General features: G+C 46.0%; 1 pseudogene; it reads left to right on the forward strand.

Moving 5' to 3' along the window:
- The first annotated feature begins 5690 nt into the window (after positions 1-5690).
- LOC109742563 (disease resistance protein RPM1-like) lies at positions 5691-26322 on the forward strand (annotated as a pseudogene).
- Positions 26323-26526: the final 204 nt, after the last annotated feature.

Below are 26526 nucleotides of genomic sequence, written 5' to 3' on the forward strand. Positions count from 1 at the left end.
TCTACTCGGGGTGCATTTTGAAGCAAATCACTTGGCAGCACGGCTTCAACCCAATAGACCATGAAGAAGGGAGTCCGTCTAGTCGACCGATTCGGTGTTGTTCTCAATCCCCAAAGGACTGATGGTAATTCGTCCACCCAAGCGCCTGCTGCATGCTTGAGGTCACGCATCAATCGGGGTTTCAACCCTTGGAGGATCAAATCGTTCGCTCTTTCGGCTTGCCCATTCGACTGCGGATGGGCGACCGAAGCGTAGTCGACCCGAGGTGCCCTCGGATCCACTTTGAACTCATCTGAATCAAAGTTTGAACCATTGTCTATGATGATGCTATGCGGAACTCCATATCTGAATGTTAACTCCCTGATGAAGCTGATTGCGGTACTTGAGTCGAGGTTTTTGATGGGTTTAGCTTCAATCCATTTAGTGAACTTGTCGACTGCTACGAGCAGATGGGTGAAGCCACTCCTGCTAGTCCTCAGAGGTCCAACCATATCCAACCCCGAAACAATGAATGTCCAGACGAGTGGAATGGTCTTCAAGGATGATGCTGGCTTGTGGGACATGTTGGAGTAGAACTGACAGCCTTCACATTTGTCAACTATGTCTTTCGCCATTTCATTTGCTCGCGGCCAATAGAATCCTGCTTGGTGTGCTTTGGCCACAATGGTCCGAGAGGACGCATGGTGACCACAGGTCCCCGAGTGGATATCATTGAGGATCATTCGACCTTCTTCAGGCGTGATGCACTGCTGAGCAACTCTGGTAACACTCTTTCTGTAAAGCTGTCCACCTATCACGGTGAAGGATTTGGATGGACGAACAATCTGTCGAACCTCATCCTCATCCTCTGGAAGCTCCTTCTGAGAAAATATGCAATGTATGGTACTGTCCAGTCGGGGATGATGACCAAAACCTCCATGATCAGGTCGACCACGGCTGGGATTTCAACTTCAGTCGGATCGGTAGAACTTTTTGGCTGCGGGGGCTCTTCTGTGAAAGGATCTTCTTGAACTGACGGGGTGTGTAGATGCTCCAATAACACATTACTGGGAATAGGCTCACGCTTGGAACCTATCTTTTCCAGGTCATCAGCTGCTTGATTCTTGAGTCGGGGTATGTGCTGGAGCTCCAACCCTTCAAACTTCTTTTCCAACTTTCTCACTGCATTGCAATAGCCAGTCATAGCTGGGATCCTGACGTCCCACTCCTTCATCACTTGATTGACCACCAAATCTGAGTCACCGTAAACCATTAGGCGACGGACGCCGAGTGAAATGGCCATACGCAACCCATACAGAAGTGCTTCATATTCAGCTTTGTTGTTGGTGGAATCAAAGTGGATCTGGAGAACATAACTAAGCTTATCGCCTCGTGGAGATACCAGGACTACCCCAGCACCAGAACCATTCAGCATCTTGGATCCATCAAATAACATAGTCCAATATTCCGAGTGAATCCGAGTTGGTTGCTGCTGTTCGACCCACTCGGCGAGGAAATATGCTATTGCTTGGGACTTGATTGCTTTCTTTGCCTCAAACTTGATATCCAATGGAATGAGTTCAATCGCCCATTTTGCCACTCGACCAGTTGCATCCCTGTTGTTCAGAATTTCTGACAATGGAGCGTCACTGACGACTGAAACTGAGTGATCTGAGAAATAGTGTGCAACCTTCTTCGTGGTCAAGTAAATTCCATAAACAAGCTTCCGATAATGCGGATACCTCTACTTGGACGGAGTCAAGACTTCAGAAATATAGTACACTGGGCGTTGAACCTCGTAGGCTTTACCTTCTTCTTCCCACTCGACCGTGAGCACTGTACTGACAACTTGTCCAGTGGCTGCAATGTAGAGTAGTAGAGGATCTTTGCTGATTGGAGCAGCAAGCATCAGCTGGGTGGAAAGCATGGCTTTGAGCTCTACAAACGCTGCTTCGGCTTCAGGAGTCCACTCGAACTTGTCGGACTTTTTCATCAGTCGGTAAAGAGGCAATGCCTTTTCCCTGAGATGAGAAATGAATCGGCTCAATGCAGCCAAACAACCGGTAAGCTTCTAAACGTCGTGCACACACATAGGGCTTTTCATTTGGAGAATTGCTCCAACTTTCTCTGGGTTTGCGTCGATCCCTCGTTCGGAAACGAGGAAACCGAGCAACTTTCCACCTGGGACTCTGAATGTGCACTTTGACGGGTTAAGCTTGATATCATATCTTCTGAGATTGGCAAAGGTTTCAGCGAGGTCAGTCAGCAGGTCGGAACCTTTACTCGACTTAACCACGATGTCATCCATGTATGCTTCCACATTCCGATTGATTTGAGTGAGCAGGCACTTCTGAATCATGCGCATGAATGTGGCACCAGCATTCTTGAGACCAAAGGGCATGGTAACATAGAAAAGGCACCCAAATGGGGTGATAAAAGTTGTTTTTATTTCATCGGGTCCATACAATCGGATCTGATGATACCCGGAATATGCATCTAGAAAAGACAAACGCTCACACCCCGCAGTTGAGTCGAAAATTGGGTCGATGCGGGGGAGAGGGAAATGATCTTTCGGGCAGGCCCGATTGATATGCTTGAAATCAATGCACATACGAAGTGAATAGTCCTTCTTGGGGACCATGACAACATTGGCGAGCCACTCGGAGTGGTATATTTCACGGATGAACTCAGCTGCTAAAAGTCGAGCCACCTCCTCGCCGATTGCCTTTCTCTTCTCCACGGCGGACCGACGGAGATGCTCTTTAACGGGGTTTGCTTTTGGATCGACTTGCAAACGATGCTCAGCCAGTCCCCTAGGTACACCCGGCATGTGAGATTGTTTCCATGCGAAGATGTCCCAGTTCTCACGGAGGAACTGGATGAGCGCTTCTTCCTATTTGCTGTCGAGTGTTGTTGAGATATGAGTCGGAGCAGCATTGGGGTCGGTCGGGTGAATGTGAATTGGCTTTGTTTCACCGGACGACTGAAATGCAGACTCTGAGGATGGCTTCTTGGCTCGCAACAAATCACTCGGATATGCATTCTTCTGGTATTCTTGCATTTCTACTGCTGCCATTTGTTCATCAGCAATCTTTGAGCCCTTCTAGAGGCACTCTTCTGCTCTCTCCCGATTACCAGTAACTGTGATCACGCCTCTGGGACCAGGCATCTTCAGCTTAAGATACACGTAACATGGTCGAGCCATGAAACGAGCATATGCAGGTCTGCCCAGAATAGCATGATAGGCACTTTGAAAATCCACAACTTCAAATGTCAACTTTTCCTTACGGTAATTCTTTGAATCACGGAAAACCACGTCAAGAGTGATCTGGCCGAGTGAATCAACTTTCTTTCCAGGGATGACACCGTGGAACCTCATGTTGCTCTCACTAAGCTTGGACATCGGAATGCCCATCCCTCGGAGGGTCTCAGCGTAGAGAATATTCAGACCACTGCCACCATCCATCAGTACTTTGCTAAGTCAAGTGCCTCCAACAACTGGGTCGACTACCAACGCTTGCCGTCCTGGAGTGGCAATGCGTGCTGGGTGATCGGACTGGTCGAATGTGATTGCAGTTTGTGACCACTTCAGATATGTCGTTGTTGCCGGAGCAACCATGTTCACTTCTCTGTTGATGACTTTCAGTCGACTTTTGCTCTCGGCATCAGCAAGAATCACTAAGGTGGAATTGACATTGGGGAAACCATCATCTTCCTCTTTGTCCTCATCCTTATCAGATTCCTTCTCTTTTTCACTGGGCTGGCCCTCTTGGAACTGCTGGATAAAGAGTCGACATTGTCGAGTGGTATGTTTGGGATAAATCAGGTTTCCCTCTTCATCCTTATTGGTGTGTATATGGCACGGCAAATCTAGCACATCATTTCCAGCTTAATCCTTTACCTTCTTGGGGATCCAGGGCCCCTCAGGCTTCCCCTTGAATTTTACCTGGGTCACAGCTGCAGTTTCCCCAGGAGCTGTGGGTTCGGCTTTACGTTTCTGCTTCTGACTGGAATCCCTCCTCCGCTGTCCTGGGTGACTGGTTTACTTTTGCCACTGCAGAGTCGGTCTTCTTCTTCTCCGTTAGCGTACCGAGTGGCTATATTTCCATCATTCGCGTCAGAGTCATATCTCCTGTCCGACCGAATTTCAGGTTAAGCTCTCGGTACCGGACACCTTCCTTGAAGGCACAAACAGCTTGCTGATGAGATACATTTTCCACTGTGTGATGCAAAGTAGTCCACCTCTGGATGTAATCCCTCAAAGTTTCATTCGGTTTCTGCACACAATGTTGCAACTCAGCCAGCCCTGCGAGTCGTTTGCAAGTTCCCTCAAATGTTCTGACAAACACTCAAGCCAACTCTTCCCAACTGAATATACTACCAGTGGCCAACTGATTCAACCAAGCTCTAGCCGAACCCTCCAACATCAGGGGAAGATGTTTCATGGCAACCTCGTCATTGCAGCCACCGATCTGCATGGCCACTCGGTAATCCTCCAGCCAAGTGTTAGGCTTTGATTCACCGGTAAACTTGCTCACTCCTGTTACCATCTGAAGTTGGGAGGAATCTCAGCAGCCCTGATGGCTCTGCTGAAACACTCAGGTCCGGAGACATGAACTCTACCCCCAGTCGGACGATCTCTGTCGAGTCCTTCTCTGCGTGCTCTGTTCCTGTCGATCAGACCTTGAACGAGGATTGACCTCGCATCAAAACCTGGCTCTCTTGGATCGACTGGGACCCTCCGATCACCGCTGTGTGGGTGCATGTGATCATATTGCCGGGGCACATATGATCCGCTCCTCGGAGGAGGCGTAGGCACTCGACGGTGGTCATCACGGCCAAATCAATGATCATACTGCTCATGGTTCCGACCCAAGTACTGCTCTTGGCGATGCCCACGTCCCTCACGCCGCGGAGGCAATCTTGGGCTGTGAGCCGATTGTACTGTGTCAGCCACCACATATCTGCTATGGATCCTATTGCCAGACTGAGAAACGGCTGTGTTTTGCTCTCCTGCTACCCGGTGCAGTTCCCAGATCTGCATCAAACCCCTTCCAGCCTCTGATTGGGTCGGCTGGATTGACTCTGCTATACAGGCTGCAGCTGTAAGATTCTGAATCGGAGTGCGGTATACCTCAGGTTCAGGCGGCAACAATTGTCGCCGTCGACTAGATTCAGGGATCTGTTGCCGAGTGCGCTCGTCGAGTGAATGCTGAAGGTTCTCCAGTCGCACGCGCTCAGCCAGAGTGGCCAGGCGCGCAGCCTCCAAGGCCCGGGCTTCGGCAGTCTCCCCGACGATGGGAGTGTGGAGGGCCTCCACGTTGCGATGATGCAGCTCCTCCCTCTGCTGCGCAGTGCGGGCTTTGGGATGATATTCCTTATGAACACGCGATGGATCGCCGCCAGCATCGCCGCCGCCGCTGTGGCGGAAACCAGGTGGACTGCGCGGCGTCACTACTGTCACAATCGGACATGGTCTCAACAGAGCCACTCGACAGGTCGAACAGCCCGTAAAGAGATTCGTCGGGCTCGATTGCCGCGACCTGTGGGGTGGCCGACTGACAGGCCACCGCACGCTTCACCCACCGCTGAAGCCGCGATCGACCGGATCGCTTGCGGCGACGAGCAGCGAGGAGCGAAGACGCGACGGGAGCCGACCGATACTGGGTTGACGGCTGCTGCAGAAGGCCGCCGCGGACACATGCGCGAAAATGCGTTGCCCCGCGGACGGGGAGCGTCTCGACGTCGAGGGGGGCCTCCTGGAGCCAGGCGGAGTTGTCGGCGATGAAAACGAGCGCGCCGAGATGGATCTCGCGGCCCTCAGCCAAACTGCCGCCAGAAACTATGATGATGGAAATCGAAAAAATTGCAACCTCACCGGAAGTCGCTAAGACACCTGCCCCACGGTGGGCGCCAACTGTCGTGGGAGTAAGTCTGACAATAGAATAGGGGGTATGTATGGAGAGGCAAGATCCTAGCTAGGATGAGGTTGTGCACGCAAGGTTTACGAGTTCAGGCCCTTCGCGAAGGAAGTAACAGCCCTACGTCTCGGTGCCCGGAGGCTTGGTCAATTGGATTATGTGTGAAGTTACAGGGGGTGCGAACCCTTGTCCCAGTGGAGGGGGTGGCTTATATAGAGTGCGCCAGGACCCCAGCCAGCCCACGTTACAAGGGGTTCAATGTACATAAAGGTGGGGCATTACTGGTAACGCGAGCAGTAAAGGCATATAAATGACCATTAGGACTATGGAGTGAACGCCTGACCGTTGCCATCCTGAGAGACTTTAGGTCTTCTATACTCCGAGTGATTTCTGGTATGGTCGACTGATTATATTCTGGTCGAATGGAATTGGGTTATCCGAGTGGAAATGTTGGTCGAGTGAGTCGCACTCTGAGATGATTTCAATTGGTAGACGCTGTTGTACTTTGAATGCTTTGACTGTAGGGCAGTGTCCTTGGGAATGATGTCTAGGTCAGGCCCATTACCCTACCCAAGGTACATGTCATCGTCACCGGTCGCATTCACGGTACAAAAAGAGTCAAGGCAATCTACCGGGCGGAGGCTGAGCTACCGATGCGGAGCAGTGGAGTCAGAGGTCGATGGCGTTGAGAACCCCGGCGGGGATTCAGGTCCGGCGGCGGAGTTTACCGAGCAGAGCAACACCGGTGGCCGGAGTTAGGGTCGGTGAGCAGACGGCACGACCGTCATCGGTGGTTGCTTCCATGAAAATTACGAGTGTGAGTAAAGAATCGCATTCAGTTGTGTCTTGTCTCGTGGAATCCACCTTGGAATTGTACTAAAATCCAATACTAGTGGCACCTTCATGGTGAAGCAGAATATCCAAAACAAGAATCGCATTCGGAGCTTCATCCTCGCAACTTCATGCCACCAAACAGGGTGATTCTTGTTTTCTTCATTTGCCTTTTCTACTGCCTAGCATTAGCAATGCTGCTGCCCGAAAGGATCCAAACAAGTAGTAGTACAATGTTGAGTCACTTATTTTGGGATGGAGTGAATAGTAGTTTGTGTTGCTGCATATCAGGCAAGCATATGCATAGATAGATAGAAGAATCTGAAGGAAGGATATGCGTCCCTTCCTTTGGTCCTGTCTCCCCGTGTGCCTTCTATTCAGTCATTTTTGAAACTACTCAAATTTGTATTCTAGTATCCAGCTTTTCAACTCTGAATATCGTCAAGGGCGGCGGAATATCTGCATACGTATCCTTGCGACCTTTTGATACGTCTCCGTCGTATCTATAATTTTTTATTGTTCCATGCCAATATTATTCAACTTTCACATACTTTTGGCAACTTTTTATATTATTTTTGGGACTAACATATTGATCCAGTGCCCAGTGCCAGTTCCTGTTTGTTGCAGGTTTTATGTTTCGCAGAAACCCCATATCAAATGGAATCCAAACGGGGTAAAAACGGACGGAGAATTATTTTGGAATATTTATGATTTTTGGGAAGTAAAATCAACGCGAGATGGTGCCCGAGGGGGCCACGAGGCAGGGGCGCGCCCTGGACCCTCGTGGGCACCCCGTAAGGCGGTTGACGCTCTTCTTTTGCTGCAAGAAAGCTAATTTTATGAGAAAAATCTGGGCGAAAGATTCAACCCAATCGGAGTTACGGATCTCCGGATATAAAAGAAATGGTGAAAGGGCAGCACAGGGGAGCGCAGAAACAGAGAGAGACAGAGAGACAAATCCAATCTCGGAGGGACTCTCGCCCCTCCCACGCCATGGAGACCATGGACCAGAGGGGAAACCCTTCTCCCATCTAGGGAGAAGGTCAAGGAAGAAGAAGAAGGAGGGGGGCTCTCTCCCCCTCGCTTCCGGTGGCGCCGGAACACCGACGGGGGCCATCGTCATCACCGCGATCTACACCAACACCTCCGACATCTTCACCAACATCTCCATCACCTTCCCCCCTCTATCTACAGCGGTCCACTCTCCCGCAACCCACTGTACCCTCTACTTGAACATGGTGCTTTATGCTTCATATTGTTATCCAATGATGTGTTGCCATCCTATGATGTCTGAGTAGATTTTCGTTGACCTATCGGTGGTTGATGAATTGCTATGATTGATTTAATTTGCTTGTGGTTATGTTGCTGTCCTTTGGTGCCCATCTTATGAGCGCGCGCGTGGATCACACCATAGGGTCAGTTGTATGTTGATAGGACTATGTATTGGAGGGTAAGGGTGACAGAAGCTTCAGCCTAGCATAGAAATTGATGCATACGGGATTGAAGGGGGACCAATATATCTTAATGCTATGGTTAGGTTTTACCTTAATGAACGTTAGTAGTTGCGGACGCTTGCTAATAGTTCCAATCATAAGTGCGTAGAATTCCAAGTCAGGGATGACATGCTAGCAGTGGCCTCTCCCACATAAAACTTGCTATCGGTCTAGTAAAGTAGTCAATTGCTTAGGGACAATTTCACAACTCCTACCACCACTTTTCCACACTCGCTATATTTACTTTAGTGGTGTCTTTACTTAAACAGCCCCTAGATTTTATTTACGCGCTCTTTATATTCTTGCAAGCCTATCCAAAAACACCTACAAAGTACTTCTAGTTTCATACTTGTTCTAGGTAAAGCGAACGTCAAGCATGCGTAGAGTTGTATCGGTGGTCGATAGAACTTTAGGGAATATTTGTTCTACCTTTAGCTCCTCGTTGGGTTCGACACTCTTACTTATCGAAAGAGGCTACAATTGATCCCCTATACTTGTGGGTTATCAAGACCTTTTTCTGGCACCGTTGCCGGGGAGCAATAGCGTGGGGTGAATATTCTCGTCTGTGCTTGTTTGCTTTATCACTAAGTAATTTTTATTTGCTGTTCTTAGTTGTTCTCTATCTTTAGTTATGGATATGGAACACGAAATACCAAAAAAATTAGGTGTACTTGCTGCTCATGGAGATGAGGAACCTCCTAAAACCCTCGATGCTCGTTACGTGACAGATATAATGTACTACTTCGATAATCCTGAGAAAACCCCATTCAATTTGGTAATGGGAGTAACGTTGGATCAACGTGAATACTTTAGGGATTATCGCTTGACACAAAAAGGGAAACTATTATGGGATCAAATTTATATATTGAAGTGGTATGCTCGGCAAGTATGCTTGAGTTATGATTATACTTGTTTCTCTAGGATGAAGGCTCCACACCTTCCCTTTTCATGCAAATTTAATGATAATAAAACCTTAGCTTCTTATGCTAATGATATATATGATTACTATGATGTGGAACAAATAGAATAATTTGTTGCTTTTAAGGGTGCTTATGAAATTGAATCTTTGTTTGAAAAGTATGAAGCTTTTGAAGATGATGTTTATAGACCTGAAAATTTTGCTATATTGAAATATTGCTATGATAATTATGAATATAATTCCTATATTGATGCGCTTATTGAGAAAGTCTCCACTGTCCAAGAAGAAACTAATATTTTGCAGGAATCTATGGAAGAAGAAATTGATGAAACTGTGAGCTCATTGGATGAAAAATATGATGAGGAGAGCGAAGAACAAAAGGAGGAAGAGCAGATTAGCTACCCATGCCCACCTTCTAATGAGAGTAACTCTTCAACTCATACATTGTTTAATTTCCCTTCTTGCTTACCGAAGGATGATTGTTATGATGATTGTCATGATCCCGTTGATTCTTTTGAAATACCCCCTTTTGGTGATGCTTGCTATGCTTGTGGCCAAGATGCCAATATGAATTATGCTTATGGAGATGAACTTTATATAGTTCCTTATGTTAAACATGAAATTGTTGCTATTGCACCCACGCATGATAGTCCTATTATCTTTTTGAATTCTCCCAACTACACTATATCGGAGAAGTTTGTGCTTATTAAGGATTATATTGATGGGTTGCCTTTTACCGTTGCACATTATGATTTTGATAGATATAATATGCATGTGCTTGCTGCTCCTACTTGCAATTATTATGAGAGAGGAACTATATCTCCACCTCTCTATGTTTCTAGCATGGTAAAATTGCAAGAAACTGTTTATACTATGCATTGGCCTCTACTATGTGTGCATGAATTGTTCTTTTATGACATGCCGATGCATAGGAAGAGAGTTAGACTTCGTCATTACATGATATATGTTACTTTGTGCTCACTACTAAATCACAAATCATTGCTAATTAAAATTGGCTTTGATATACCTTGGGATCCGGGTGGATCCATTAATTGAGCACTATATGCCTAGCTTAATGACTTTAAAGAAAGCGCTGCTAGGGAGACAACCCGGAAGTTTTAGAGATTCATTTATTTCTGTTGAGTGCTTTTATATAAGTTTAAAAAAAATAAAAAAAGGGGAACCTAAAATTTTCAAAAAGGAAAGTGAAAGTCAGAAAGACAAGCATTGTTGAAGTGGAGAGCTCCTTGAACTTTGTTCATGCTCACGGAAACTTTGCGAATCTTGATTACAGAAACTTTTCAACAAAAATAATTATCCCCTTGTACAATTCGATTGTATTATAAAAATAATGTGTCAAGGTTTGCCTTTAGGATGTTTACAATGCTTGTTGGTTTGTACGGTGCAGGACAGAAACTTTGGCTGTAGTGCGCGATTTTTAATTTTTTACGAGAACATCAAACGGTTCTGATTCTTTTTGCACTGTCTTTCTATAAAAAAAAATTATTTTTCCTAATTTCGGAATAATTTTTCTAGTACCATAAGTACGGTGAATGTTCAGATTATTACAGACTGTTCTGTTTTAGACAGATTCTGTTTTTGATGCATAGTTTGCTAGTTTTGATGAAACTATCAATTTCTATCAGTGGATTAAGCCACAAAAAAGCTATATTACAGTAGACACAATGAAAAAACAAAATATGACTTGGTTTGCAACAGTACTTAGAGTAGTGATTTGCTTTATTATACTAACAGATCTTACCGAGTTTTTTGTCGAAGTTTTGTGTGGATGAAGTGTTCGATGATCGAGAAGGTCTCGATGTGAGAAGAAGGAAGAGAGGCAAGAGCTCAAGCTTGGGGATGCCCGAGGCACCCCAAGTAAATATTCAAGGAGACTCAAGCATCTAAGCTTGGGGATGCCCCGGAAGGCATCCCCTCTTTCTTCAACAAGTATCGGTATGTTTTCGGATTCGTTTCGTTCACGCGAGATGTGCAAATCTTGGAGCGTCTTTTGCATTTAGTTTTCACTTTTATTTTATGCACCATGCTGGTATGAAATAGTCCTTGGTTTATTTATAGAATGCTTTATGCACTTCACTTATACCTTTTGAGTATGGCTTTATAGAATGCTTCATGTGCTTCACTTATATCATTTGAAGTTTGGATTGCCTGTTTCTCTTCACATAGAAAACCGCCATTTGTAGAATGCTCTTTTGCTTCACTTATATTTGTTAGAGCGTGGGCATATCTTTTGTAGAGAGAATTAAACTCTCTTGCTTCACTTATATCTATTTAGAGAGATGACAGGAATTGGTCATTCACATGGTTAGTCATAAAATCCTACATAAAACTTGTAAATCACTGAATATGATATGTTTGATTCCTTGCAATAGTTTTGCGATATAAATATGGTGATATTAGAGTCATGCTAGTGGGTAGTTGTGGATTAGTAGAAATATTTGTGTTGAGGTTTGTGATTCCCGTAGCATGCACGTATGGTGAACCGTTATGTAACGAAGTCGGAGCATGAGGTATTTATTGATTGTCTTCCTTATGAGTGGCGGTCGGGGACGAGCGATGGTCTTTTCCTACCAATCTATCCCCCTAGGAGCATGCGCGTAGTACTTTGTTTTGATGACTAATAGATTTTTGCAATAAGTATATGAGTTCTTTATGACTAATGTTGAGTCCATGGATTAGACGCACTCTCACCCTTCCATCATTGCTAGCCTCTTTGGTACCATGCATTGCCCTTTCTCACCTTGAGAGTTGGTGCAAACTTCGCCGGTGCATCCTAACCCCGTGATACGATACGCTCTATCACACATAAGCCTCATTATATCTTCCTCAAAACAGCCACCATACCTACCTACCATGGCATTTCCATAGCCATTCCGAGATATATTGCCATGCAACTTCCATCATAATCATATACATGACTTGAGCATTTATTGTCATATTGCTTTGCATGATCGTAAGATAGCTAGCATGATGTTTTCATGGCTTGTCCGTTTTTTTGATGTCATTGCTATGCTAGATCATTGCACATCCCGGTACACCGCCGGAGGCATTCATATAGAGTCATATCTTTGTTCTAGATATCGAGTTGTAATATTGAGTTGTAAGTAAATAAAAGTGTGATGATCATCATTATTAGAGCATTGCCCCAGTGAGGAAAGGATGATGGAGGCTATTATTCCCCCACAAGTCGGGATGAGACTCCGAACGAAAAATAATAAAAATAAATAAAAAAAGAAAGGCCAAAAAAATAGAGAAGGCCCAAAAAAAGGAAAAAAAGAGAGGAAAAGAGAGAAGGGGCAATGTTACTATCCTTTTACCACACTCGTGCTTCAAAGTAGCACCATGTTCTTCATATAGAGAGTCTCTTGAGTTATCACTTTCATATACTAGTGGGAATTTTCATTATAGAACTTGGCTTGTATATTCCGATGATGGGCTTCCTCAAATGCCCGAGGTCTTCATGAGCAAGCAAGATGGATGCACACCCACTTAGTTTTCAGTTTGAGCTTTCATACACTTATAGCTCTAGTGCATCCGTTGCATGGCAATCCCTACTCCTCACATTGATATCTATTGATGGGCATCTCCATAGCCCGTTGATACGCCTAGTTGATGTGAGACTATCTTCTCCTTTTTGTCTTCTCCGCCATCATATTCTATTCCGCCTATAGTTCTATGTCCATGGCTCACGCTCATGTATTGCGTGAAAGTTGAAAAGGTTTGAGAACTTCAAAAGTATGAAGCAATTGCTTGGCTTGTCATCGGGGTTGTGCATGATGTGAATATTTTGTGTGGTGAAGATGGAGCATAGCCAGACTATATGATTTTGTAGGGATAACTTTCTTTGGCCATGTTATTTTGAAAAGACATGATTGCTTTATTAGTAGGCTTGAAGTATTATTGTTTTTATGTCAAATGATAGACTATTGCTTTGAATCACTCGTGTCTTAATATTCATGCCATGATTAGACATATGATCAAGACTATGCTAGGTAGCATTCCACATCAAAAATTATCTTTTTATCATTTACCTACTCGAGGACGAGCATGAATTAAGCTTGGGGATGCAGATACGTCTCCGTCGTATCTATAATTTTTGATTGTTCCATGCCAATATTATTCAACTTTCATATACTTTTGGCAACTTTTTATATTATTTTTGGGACTAACATATTGATCCAGTGCCTAGTGCCAGTTCCTGTTTGTTGTATGTTTTATTTTTCGCAGAAACCACATATCAAACGGAATCCAAACGGGATAAAAATGGATGGAGAATTATTTTGGAATATTTATGATTTTTGGGAAGTAAAATCAACGCGAGACGGTGCTCGAGGGGGCCACGAGGCGGTTGACGCTGTTCTTTTGCTGCAAGAAAGCTAATTTTATGAGAAAAATCTGGGCGAAAGATTCAACCCAATCGGAGTTATGGATCTCCGGATATAAAAGAAACGGTGAAAGGGCAGCAGAGGGGAGCGCTTAAACAGAGAGAGACAGAGAGACAGATCCAATCTCGGAGGGGCTCTCGCCCCTCCCACGCCATGTAGACCATGGACCAGAGGGGAAACCCTTCTCCCATCTAGGGAGAAGGTCAAGGAAGAAGAAGAAGGAGGGGGGCTCTCTCCCCCTCGCTTCCGATGGCGCCAGAACGCCGCCGGGGGCCATCATCATCACCGCGATCTACACCAAAACCTCTGCCATCTTCACCAACATCTCCATCACCTTCCCCCCTCTATCTACAGCGGTCCACTCTCCCGCAACCCGCTGTACCCTCTACTTGAACATGGTGCTTTATGCTTCATATTATTATCCAATGATGTGTTGCCATCCTATGATGTCTGAGTAGATTTTCGTTGTCCTATCGGTGGTTGATGAATTGCTATGATTGATTTAATTTGCTTGTGGTTATGTTGCTGTCCTTTGGTGCCCATCATATGAGCGCGCGCGTGGATCACACCATAGGGTTAGTTGTATGTTGATAGGACTATGTATTGGAGGGCAAGGGTGACAGAAGCTTCAGCCTAGCATAGAAATTGATGCATACGGGATTGAAGGGGGACCAATATATCTTAATGCTATGGTTGGGTTTTACCTTAATGAACGTTAGTAGTTGCGGACGCTTGCTAATAGTTCCAATCATAAGTGCATAGAATTCCAAGTCAGGGATGACATGCTAGCAGTGGCCTCTCCCACATAAAACTTGCTATCGGTCTAGTAAAGTAGTCAATTGCTTAGGGACAATTTCGCAACTCCTACCACCACTTTTCCACACTCGCTATATTTACTTTAGTTGTGTCTTTACTTAAACAGCCCCTAGATTTTATTTACGCGCTCTTTATATTCTTGCAAGCCTATCGAAAAACACCTACAAAGTACTTCTAGTTTCATACTTGTTCTAGGTAAAGCAAACGTCAAGCGTGCGTAGAGTTGTATCGGTGGTCGATAGAACTTTAGGGAATATTTTCTACCTTTAGCTCCTCGTTGGGTTCGACACTTTTACTTATCGAAAGAGGCTACAATTGATCCCCTATACTTGTGGGTTATCACCTTTCCGGAATATTCATCTCTCATGTGCTGATTCTTGGGGAATCTGCAGGGGTTAAACCTTGGTCTTGGCAACCGATGGCTGATAAAACTATGCATCGAGTGTGAATGTGCATTCAAGCTCATACATGCTTGCATGGCATGGCGAGTGGTGAGTGGGCTGATTCTGAAACTTGGTTATGCGCTCTTGAGTGAGGTTGTTAAGCTTGCAGGGTCCTTGTTTGGTGTGGAAGGATATGCTCTGAAGGGCCTATTCTGCAAGATACGGCATGTCAAGGGCGAGCTAGAGAGTATTCAGGCTTTCTTGCACGCCGCCGAGAGCTTCTGGGACACTGATGAGACCACTGCTGCTTTTGTCGGTCAAATAAGGACCCTTTCCTTCAACGTTGATGATGTTGTCGACGAGTTCACCTATGAGTTGGTGGAAGATGGTAGAGGTATTCTTATCTTGAAGGCAATCAGGAGGGTGAGGCAAATCAAGATATGGTACCGGTTGGCAGGCCGTCTCCGAGATACCAAGGCGGATCTCAGGAGTGCTGCTGAAAGAAGGGGAAGATATGATCTGAAGGGCATTCAAAGAGATACAAGGCTGTTGGGAAGAAATGGCTCAGATTGGAGTTGTTTAATATACACTTCCTTTGAAGCACAGGATGATCCTGTGGGGATTGAGGAGCAAAGCAATTTCTTAATGTAATGGGTCCATGATAAGGATTGACGAAACTTGATTGCAGCTGTGTGGGGGATGGGTGGCATAGGCAAGACAACACTTGCTCATCATGTTTATAGTTCTGTCAAGGATAATTTTGACATTTGTGCTTGGGTTACAGTATCACATGTGCGATAGCTGGAAACGTCTTGCCTGTTGAGGCCGACGGGTTCGTGTTTATATAGTGGGGCACACCTCCCACATAGCGCATACAATGCGGTTGAGAGATTACACAAGGAGAGAGGAAGATATTCTAGGAGAAGATAGAACTTAGAAATTAAGAAATAACATATCCTAACTACCTCCAGGTGCGGTGCACATACGTGACAGTATAACACGTTTAACACCCTCCCTTAATCACAACTTCATGAAGTTGAGATTATGCTTGAAGTCTTCAAAACTCCTTGTGGGCAAAGGCTTTGTGAATCCATCTGCAATGTGATCTTTTGAATGCACACACCGAATGTCAAGTTGCTTCTGAGCAACTCTCTCTCTCTCTCTGACAAAATGAAAGTCTATTTCTATATGCTTTGTCCTAGCATGGAACATAGGATTTGCAGACATAGACTGAACCCATATGATTTCAGCTGTAGCATTTGCTAATGCTTTGTTCTATGCCTCAGTGCTTGACCTGGATACGGTAGCATGTTTGTGTGCACGCCAAGATATTAAGTTAGGTCCAAAAAATACTGCAAAGCCACCTGTTGAGCGCCTGTCATCCAGGCAGCCTGCCCAATCAGACTCAGAAAAGGCACTGACAAGAGTAGAAGATGACTTGCTGACATTCAGACCTATTCTTAAAGTATGTTTAACATATCTGACTATGCGCTTGGCAGCTGTCAAGTCAACATTGGCAGGTGCATGCAAAAACTGGCAGACTTTGTTAACAACGAAGGAAAGATCAGGCCTGGTAAGATTTAGATACTGAAGAGCTCCTACTAGACTTATGTATTTTGTGCTATCTTCCTAACTCAAGGGTTTACCTTCTGCAAGAGACAATTTTTCTGAGCTGGATAATGGAGTGAGTGAGGGTTTACAACCTTGCAGTCCTGCCTTTTTAACCAGATCAGCTGCATATTTTGCTTGAGAGAGATGAAGTCCATCCTGATGCTTCTTTACCTCAATCCCAAGAAAATAATGCAAGTCTCCAAGATCCTTTAACGCAAAATCTGCACTCAAGTCCTTTAAGAGTCCTCTGATTGCTTCATCAGATGAGCTAGTCACAATGATATCATCAACATATATGAGAACAAATATGCATGTATTGGACCGGTTATAAATAAATAATGATGTGTCTGACTTAGAGGGAACAAATCCAAGTGCTTGCATCTTGTGACAGAGACGAGAGTACCATGCCCTTGGAGCTTGTTTTAATCCATATAGGGCTTTATCAAGTTTGCACACATAGGAGGGAGTATTCTTACTCTCAAACCCAGGAGGTTGTTTCATGTACACTTCCTCTTCCAGAACACCATGAAGAAACGCGTTCTGTACATCAAGCTGTCTGAGACTCCATCCCCTGAAAACAGCAATGGACAAAACAAGACGAATAGTGGCAGCTTTTACCACATGACTAAAAGTATCCTCATAGTATATGCCATATCGCTGTTTGAAACCTTTTGCAACGAGCCTAGCCTTATAACGATCAATGGTTCCATCAGATCTCCTCTTAATTCTGAAAACCCACTTGCAGTCAGTCAAATTTTAACCTTGTTGTGGAGGAACCAAGTGCCATGTTTTATTTTTCTTCAGTGCCATGTTTTCTTCATTCATTGCCTTCTTCCACTTATCATCACGAAGTGCTGCTTCAAGAGTGTTTGGCTCATCTGGCTCTCCTGTGGAACAGACCAAACCATATTTGGTTATATGTTAGTAATTTACAGGCCGAGTTACCCCTTGTTGTAGCCGTGTACGCCGTGATGGTGGAGCAGTAGGATCCGCAGCCACAGATGATCCAGTGAGCTGCACAGGAGCGTCAGCAGCGGATCCCGAGGGAGATCTTGCAGCAGCAGCTCCAGTCCGCGCCGAGTTGGCCGGATCTTCTGTGACTGGTAGCTAAGGCACTGCGTCTAAGGTTGGTGCAGAAGATCCCGGCCCACGAGCCCAGCGACTCGGGTCCTTGCGCCGGTCGACCGATCGACCGTGGTGGGACCAGTGCCTGGATCCGCACCCTCCCTGGCCCGCGCAGAATCCCGCCGCTTGTACGTGACGGGTTGGGCGCCGTAGCGTGTACCGCCCGGAGGGGCCCGCGTGACGGGCACGGAGACATCGCCGCGCGAATCTGGCGCAGTGGCGCGTGCGCCTGCGCCTATCTCCTCTGTGCCGTCGGATCCCGAGGAGGATCCATTTTCCTGTGGTGCTGCAGATCCCAAGGAGCATCTGTCTCCTGCTACGGGACACATGGGATATGACCTAAGTTTTTCACCGTTTTGAGTATTTTCTTCGCAGTTTTCTCCTGTTTCATCAACACAAAGCTCATGCATGCCATTAGATGAGTTAGTCAGCAAATGATCATCAATATTTTGTCCCCCTTGATCAAAACTAGTGAGATGGGGAGGCAAGAGAAGAATTTCTTCTCGAAGAAGTGCACCAACATTAGGGTGTAGATCAGCGAACAAAAATTTGGTTTCATCAAAGACCACATCACGGGAGATGTAAACGCGACCCGTGGAGACATCTAGGCCCTTGACCCCCTTGTGCTGAGCATTGTAGCCAAGGAAAACACACTGTTTTGATCGAAACATGAGCTTGCGATTATTGTAGGGACGAAGGTTGGGCCAACATGCACACCCAATGACACGAAGAGACTTATAGTCTGGTTTGGTGTGAAGAAGCCTTTCTACCGGAGTTTCATTATTGATGACACGACTAGGTAGCATGTTGATAATATGAACGGCAGTGAGAAACGCTTCATCCCAAAATTTTAGGGGCATGGAGGCGCCTGCCAGAAGAGCAAGGCCAACTTCAACAATGTGCCTATGCTTACGTTCGGCTGACCCGTTTTGCTGGTGAGCATGAAGGCATGACACATGATGTGAAACACCAAGTGTTTGGAAGAAGGAGTTCAACTTTTCGTACTCCCCTCCCCAATCGTATTGGATAGCAATAATTTTGCTGTCAAATTGTCGTTCAACGAGAGCTTGAATTTTTTTGAAAACTTGAAACACATTGGATCGTTTTTTTAAAAGATAGATCCAAGAAAATTTACTGTAGTCATCAATGAAACTGACATAATAGGTGTGTCTACCAACAGAATTAGGAGTAGGCCCCAAACATCAGAAAAAATCAACTGTAATGGTTTGGTAGAAACTGGGTAAGGTAATTGATGACTTTTAGCTCTCTGACATGAATCACAAATTATTTCATTATGACGCTCACCAACAAACGTAAGCTTATTTTTCCTAAGCAATCTTTCAACTAAAGAAAAAGAAGCATGTCCTAAACGATCGTGCCATCGTGTGGACGAAAGCTTGATAGCACCACAAGCTTGTTTATTTGATTTTTTGAACTCCGGAATCAATGGATAGAGGCCGCCGACACATCTACCTCGATAGAGAGTTGTCCTCATTGCCTGATCATTAATCAAAAAGAAGTAAGGGTGAAACTCGAGAAAGACATGATTATCAATGGCAATTCTATGGATAGAAAGAAGACTCTTGTTGGCACTAGGAACATGCAGAATTTTCCTAAGATGAATTTTGCGACGAGGGGTACGAAATATTGAGTGACCAAAGTGACGAATACTCATACCTTCTCCGCTGGCAGCATGGATTTGATCCTTGCCGCGATATTTTTCCTTCATGGTTACTTTCTCGAGCTCATTGGTGATGTGGTTGGTTGCCCCGCTGTCGACATACCAGTTCGTGTCGACGCCATAGGAGCCATCAGCAGCCGCGGCAACTTTTTCTTCGTCTTGAGAGTCGTAGTCGTCCTCGTCATACCGGTACCAGCAATCTTTTGCTGTGTGTCCGGGCTTGCCGCAGATTTGGCACCGGGGGGAGTCCGGGTGGTTTCTGCCGCCGCCACTGCCGCCGCGTCCGCGACGACCCCGGCCACCAGAGCGTGGAGGTGGTGCGCCGCCGCCGTTGCCGGCGCCAGACCTGCCCCTGTTGCGAGAGGAGCCACGCGATCGGGAGCCGCCTCCCCGCCCGCGAGTGGCCACGTTGGCAGACGATTTGAAGCCGCCGACTCCGGACCCTTGGAACTGAACCATCCGCTGATCGAAGTTCGACAGCATGGCAAAGAGCTCATCGAGGGTCACAGCGGTCACACGAGCGTCGAGGGCAGAGACCAAGGGCTGGTAGTCGGCGTCGAGCCCATGGATGATGAAGGAGGCAAGTTCATCGTCAGGGATCACCTTGCCCGCGGCGGCTAGCTCATCGGCGTAGCCACGCATGGCGGCGAAGTAGGCGGCGACGGAGAGGTTCCCCATCTGCGCATTGATGAGGGATGTTCTGATGTTGTTGATGCGGCTTGCCGATTGGGACGAGAACATACCAGCGAGCGTCGTCCAGAGCACGCCCGAGGTGGTGACCGTGGTCACCGTGAGCAGAACCTCCCGCGTCACATTGTTGAGCAGGTACCCAAGAACCTACTGATCCTCCCTGACCCAGATTGGGTGGAGAGGGTTGGGCGATGAAGTCTCCTTGCCGTCCTTGGTGGTGACGAGGAGTTTCGCCGGCTCCGGCTGGGTGCCGTCGACGTAGCCGAAGACACCGGTGCCACGCAGCTGGGGGATGACCTGCGTGCGCCATAGCACATAGTTCGTGCGTGTCAGCTTCTCGGTGACCTGGCCATTGAGGCTGGGTTGGAAGGCCCCGGAGGAGGAAGACATGGCTAGGGCTAGATGGAGTTTGCAGCAAGCTTAGATGGGAAAAGGATAGCTCTGACTACCATGTGTGATAGCTGGAAACGTCTTGCCTGTTGAGGCCGACGGATTCGTGTTTATATAGTGGGGCGCACCTCCCAGATAGCGCATACAATGCGGTTCAGATTACACAAGGAGAGAGGGAGATATTCTAGGAGAAGATAGAACTTGGAGATGAAGAATAACATATCCTAACTACCTCCAGGTGCGGTGCACATACGTGACAGCATAACACGTTTAACATCACAAAGCTCTGAAGCAGATGATCTGCTGAGGAAAATAGCTGTGCAGTTGCGCAAGAATGATCGGACAAAGAAGTTTCCCAAGGACGTTGATGTAACAGACTGTAGAAGCCTAGTGAAGGCGATCTGCTGTTACCTCGAGCACAAAAGGTACATTGTTGTTCTGGACGATGTGTGGAATGTGAATATGTGGTTTGATTGTAGAGATGCTTTTCTTCATGGCAAGGGCCGCATACTGTTTACATCAAGGATTTATGAGGTGGCATCACTGGCATCAGAATCAAACATAATAAATTTGCAGCCACTCGGAAAAGATGATGCACTGGATCAAACGAGGATTTAACGAATTGCAATAGCTTGCCAATTGCTATCAAATGCATTGGGAGATTGTTATCACTCCGAAGCACATGTTTCTCCGAGTGGGAGAAAGTGTACAAAGATATGAAGAAGCAGCTCACCGACAACCCGGTCATGGATATGCACGTAATCCAGAAGGTTAGTTTGGGAGATGTGCCACATAGTGTTAGAAGTTGTTTTCTGTACTGTTGCATGTTCCCAGAGAAATATGTGATGCAGAGAAAATCTCTAGTAAGACTTTGGGTTGAACAAGGGTTTGTTGAAGAGAGTGAACATAAGACACTCGAGGAGGTGTCTGAGGATTATCTAACCGAACTAATCCACCGGTGTCTATTGCTGGTAGTCAAGAGGAATGACTCTGGATGTGTATATGAAGTTCAAATGCACGACATCTTCTGTGTTTTAGCTCGTTCCAAGGCACGTGAAGAGAACTTTTGCGGTGCCTATAACCCCTTGAAAATTCATGCCATCAGAGAAGCACGACGTGTATCAACTGAAACAGGGGATATTGCTCTGTTGGCACAGAGTGCTCCGCATCTCCGCTCATTGCTTGTCTTCCACAGTTCGTTTAGCTTCATTTCACTCCGTTCACTAGCAATGAGTAACAAGTTGTTATCCGTTTTGAACCTGCAAGATAGTTCAATTACGAGGCTACCAGCAGAGGTGTTTGGCTTGCGTAATCTGCGGTTTCTCGGCCTTAGGCGAACAAAAGTCTCGAGTCTTCCAGGATCCATCGGAAGACTAAAAAATTTGCTGGTGTTGGATGCCTGGAAGTGTGAAATAATGAAGCTACCATCGCAAGTTATGAAGCTCAGTAAGTTGACACATCTTATTGTGACTTCCAAGCATGTTGGACCATCATTGCAGTTTGTTCCTTCTGTTGGTGTACCAGCTCCTGCTGGTATATGCTCTTTGACTAGCCTGCAGACACTTCTACAGATGGAAGCTAGTGCTGAAATGATCCGTGCCATGGGAGCTCTCGTGGAGTTGAGAACATTCCGTATCAGCAAAGTGCAAGGTTGCCATTGTGAAGATCTGTTCAAGGGTATTGGCAGAATGATTCATCTTACCCGTCTCGGAATCCAGGCAGATGATAATCAGGAAATTTCGCATCTCAAAGCATTTCAGGCACCTCCCTTGCTTCAGAAGCTTTTCTTGCTTGGTGCACTATCCAAGGAATCCTTGCCTAATTTCTTCACAGCACTTAGTAAACTGAAGAACCTCAAATTTCTGAGGCTTGTTGGCTCACGGCTTAACAACGACGCTTTTCTGTATCTTAAGGGATTGGAGCATCTAGTTAAGCTTCAACTTTATCATGCGTATGCTGGTGATAAGTTGTACTTTCCTGCAGCATCATTTCCGAAGCTCAGGGTACTGAAAATACGGGGTGGACCATATCTCGATGAAATAGAGATAGAAAGAGGCGCCATGGCGAGCTTAGTTGATCTTAAGCTCCTGCTCTGCCCACAGCTGAAGATGCTGCCAGATGGTATTGAACATGTGAGGACTCTTGAAGAACTGACTTTGGACGTGGCAGAAGAACTGATTGACAGGGTTTGGCAGAAGAAAGAGAGGAGGATTTTTCATATCCAACGAGTTTATGTTGGGCCTCAGAGCTTACCGGTATTATAATTTCCTATTCCAATGTAGGCATGAGCTGAAGATTTTTTTTCCCCTTTCTGTAGCCTAATCCTGTGTAACCCCAACTTCATGTGTCCATCTATTTCTTCTTGTACTATCTTCTCGGTCACCCGGATCATCGTTTTTCTTCTTCTATCCGGTGTGAGCTTGCTCTGATATAATGCACAGCTAAGTTTGTCTCAAGCATCATTTTTCTGAATTATTTTCTGCGCGTGGATGTTTTTTCAGCGAACATTCATTCCTATGTTTCTGTTTTTTTGGTGTTCTTGTTAGATGAAAAACAAGGAGAACAAGAGGTAACCTGCTGACATAGCGCTTACCGGCAGCGTGACAGTATTTTAGCGATGAACTTCTCTAGATGTGATTGCTGATGAACTTGTACTATTGCTTTGCTGTAGCGAGATTACCAGATGTACAGACAAAATAGTAAATTCGTTTGAAAATATATAATTTGCTTAACTGTATTCATCTCGAAGCTAAGCATTATGTTTATGACAGACTAGTCGATCCATTGTTTCTGAATTTCAGCTGTTTAATATGAAATTTATAGAGCAAACAACGTAAAGGTCGCTGAAAACTTCCGACAGTACCACTCACTACAACACGTATGATGTTCTAAGGCGTTCGAGAATGCCTTCTATTGTCTCTAAAACGCCTTCAATTGTTTTGTGTGGCGCTTCTGTAAAACGCTAGAGATGGTCGCGAAGTAAAAGGTCATCGAAGGCATTTTCCCGTAATGCCTCTAAAGATGGCGATTTCCGAAAGCGCCGCCAAAACTCGTTCCAGCCTTTTTTTTTAGGATACCAAAACTCGTTCCAGCCAAGGAAGGAGACAAGGTCGTTGGGCCACCAACCCCTCCTATTTCTTTTCAGGTCCATAACGCCATCCGTGTGATGAATGTGCTAGCCTAGGTGGTGTGGCATATCGTCTCACAGTAGGAATCCTCACTGCGATCTTGATTCGCTGGATGAGCATGTCTACTGGTACAAGTAAATGTGCAGCCTCAGCAGCATTTAGAAATTGTTCTCTCATTCCCAGCACTTCCTATTCCCTAATGCATTTCTATAAAAGGTTATCTTTTGTTCTCTTGTTGGTGTCTTCAGGCCGTCGGCTTTCCCCCTCCCCCCATCGGTGGCCTATCTGTGATAGAGCCAGGAAACATAAAAGAGTGATCTTCAGCTAGAGTGTCTCACAGCATATACATATAATATATGGGTGAGGATCACAAATTACTATGCCTTGGTAGAAGGCTGTTGGGTTAGTACGATTTTACACTGATTTATGTTGCAGCCGAGTGAGTGGTGCTGGAATTTTGTCTATTTTGGGTCTAGCCCAATAGCAGTTTCAGAAATTCTTAATAAATCCTAGAGGCCCACTTAGCCCATTTGTGCAAGGCAAGGGATACTACTAAAGTTTAGTCCCACATTGCTAGTTGAGTGGGAGTTGGACCTCCTTATAAGGGAGGTTCTTTCCCCACTTGTATGAGCATGAGAACAAGAGGGACATCCACGTGTGCTCCTCCTCCGCCGCCTGCCCCGAGCCGATGTCTAATTTAAGATGAAAACAGTTTTCATCGGCCTAAAATGTTTTTTTTCTGGGATGGAATGGATATATAACTTTCATCTACACAGAGTATGATTTATCTGGGCATGGTGAAATCATTATGTTGTATCGAGTGCTAGTGTCCATATATATTATGAAACATTAAATTTTGTATATATATTCGTAGGCACATAGTATAATTACACGTGTGTGATTATTGTGGTTACGTAGCTTCAGCTGATTGAGGTAGCCAGCACAAACCTTTGCTACACGAACGCAGTTCTACAAAAGAATATGTTTGCAGGATTTTGTCATGTTTAATAGAAGTGTCATCGAGTTTATACATTGACGCACGCCTCTCACCGTTCACCCCTCACGCCCCTCCCCTAGCAGCGGCTGCCTCCTAATCTCCTCGCCACCGCCACCGAATCACCGCTAGAAAAAGGCTGGCGGTGGATGGTGGCGGTGGCGGGGCCTTCCTCTGTCGTTGCTCTAGGGCGCGGCCGTGGCGGATTCTCATGCTGGTGCCCCGGCCTCCCGTCGCATGTTTGGTCCCCACCACGGCGGCGAGTTGATCTGCTGAGGGTGGCACGGTCCGGCGGCATGGCTCGGTGCTCCTTCAACTGCAGCCAGTAACCTTCCTCGCGGCCGGTGGCGGCACTGGGCGCGTCGCGATGGGGTGGGATGGCGTCTCCCCAACCCCTGCTTGTGGAGGTCTTGGCTATGGAGGTGTTGCAGTGTCACATTTGTCACGGCCGGGTCCGGCCCGATCTGGCCCGTATGAAGGCATCGTCTTGCAGTTCTCGCCTCCTTGCTCGGGCTACTCCATAGGAAACCGAAGATCTGGATTTTCTTGATTGGAAGATGGCGGCGCGCAGCCCCGTTCTCCCTCTGGAGGTGTCAGAAGGTGGAGCGGAGTGGCATTTGCCGCATCGACGACGGCGGGTCTCGGCGGCGTGGCACAGTGGGGTCTCGACGACAGATGTGTGATGATGGACGCGCAGGGAGGTGGTGCTGTCTGGTATCGTGGCAGCGTCGACGGCAGTACGACATGGCATGGTGAAAGTGTTGATCGCTCCTGAAGATGGGACCACGGAAGATGGCGGCGGCAGATCCAGAGCGTGCGCATGCGGTGCGCACTGCAGGTCGGCCAGACCGGGTGGTGCTCTCGACCTGATGCGGGGCAGTTGCGTGAGGCCATATGATTAGATAGTGCGCGTTCGTGCGGCTCAGGCACAGTATCAAGAGTGTAGGTGTTGCGACTTTGTTTGCTAGATAGGAGGCTTTGGGTTGATCTATGTATCCATCGCATTCAGTTCATAATTGCAAAGGCTGTGTTAGGCATTATGTGGATTCTCATCATCCTGTTTGTACCACCTGATTTCCCATTTGTGTTTTCTTTCTGTCGATTCTTTTGCATAATTTTTCACAGCAGGATATATAGTTAGCACAATACAATATAATTCAACAACAACAAACTGAGACTAAGCAGTTGTATATAACACCCCAGGTTTCGTATTAGATTTAGAGCTAATCATGTAATGGGTTGGCGAAAGACACATGTGGCAATACTCTTTGTGTTTCCGTCCTAGCTTCACACAAAACGGCTAGCCGGATCGAGTTAGCATCTATCAAGCATATGGGTTTATATTGGCGTCCCTTTTCCAGAAGTAGCAAGATGGGACTAGCCCAACCATGCTCTAACAAACATCCACATGGGCCACAATGGGCATGGGTTGATGTTTTCTCTGTGATGTAATTTTGGTTTACTCAGAGGAATTTTCCTTGGAAAATGGAATTACTCTAGGTTGCTTCATTTGGCATGTTTTTTGTCATTTTCAATACAAAAATTAGAAGATACATAGTCACAAATACGTTATTATAGCTTCATGCAAACAACTACTGAGTCTCTTAGGGGTGGCTCTACCTCCCTCTGTCCGATTAGCTACACATGCTCGGAACAGGTGTGGCGCCATAACTTAAGTTAAATCCACGTTGCATGAAGATTAGCTACTTATGTGATTATGTCCATCTTCATATCTAGCACATAGAGGAGTTTGGTTTCAGAAATTTCTTCGCCCACTCCTATTGTTTTTTAGCCTCACGCAGATGGCGGCTTTGGTTCCAAACTAGAAGTATCTCTAGACCCATGGATCTATTAGAGAACTACTAAGTCCACCGAGTATGAGTGATCTCACTTGTGGTGTCTCATATTCTCTAGTGATCTTTCACAAGCTCTGTTTGTTCTCATCCCATCTCTAAGTCTATGCCACCGGCTCATTTACCTTTATCATCCATGATCTACTTGATAGCAGGAGAAAAATTGGGTGTTGCCAGAAAGAGCTCCATTCTATTTGGGAGAAGATTGAGCAGTAATTTGTATGATCGCACACACACGATTAATAAAAATAAATCTGCATGACTGAATGTTGTGGAGCCCATGAAATCAGCTAGTACATTCGCCAA

The sequence above is a fragment of the Aegilops tauschii genome, chromosome 7 (assembly GCF_002575655.3).
Source record: "Aegilops tauschii subsp. strangulata cultivar AL8/78 chromosome 7, Aet v6.0, whole genome shotgun sequence".
NCBI classification, from domain to species: Eukaryota; Viridiplantae; Streptophyta; class Magnoliopsida; order Poales; family Poaceae; genus Aegilops; species Aegilops tauschii.